Here is a 469-nt window from a genome sequence, read left to right as displayed (position 1 = left end):
TCTAGCAAAATTTATAGAACGATTTTTAAAAAGTCTTTTTTGAAGCACTGAAAAGGATGGAGGATATACAAATTATGGGGTTTTCATCCGTCTCACAAATATTGTTTAGATATCTGTTAATTGCTACTTCAGATTAAAAATTTGGGTGATGCTTATGAGAAATTTCCCCATCCTAAAAGTTATCTAGCCCCTCCACAACATTTTAGTTCACAGACTACTGTATAGTTTAAAGGTACTTTTGTTCAAATATAATATGTCTTAAATTAGCAAGAGAGAGCCTATACATAAAATACCTAATAACTATGTATTTGTATACGCTGGCCCAAGCAATCATGTCCAAGACTCCAGCAACTGGTATTGCAAATTCTTCAACATTCTTCTGCATTATCTTCACAGTCGCCAGAGGCTGCAAATAATGCTTCTTAGTTGCCGAGGATTTTTTCCATTTTCAAAGTGCTTAGAAGTGCTC

The sequence above is a fragment of the Penaeus monodon genome, chromosome 34, assembly GCF_015228065.2.
Source record: "Penaeus monodon isolate SGIC_2016 chromosome 34, NSTDA_Pmon_1, whole genome shotgun sequence".
In the NCBI taxonomy this organism is placed as follows: Eukaryota; Metazoa; Arthropoda; class Malacostraca; order Decapoda; family Penaeidae; genus Penaeus; species Penaeus monodon.
The sequence above is the reverse complement of the archived record's forward strand: the minus strand, read 5'-3'. Positions refer to the sequence as shown.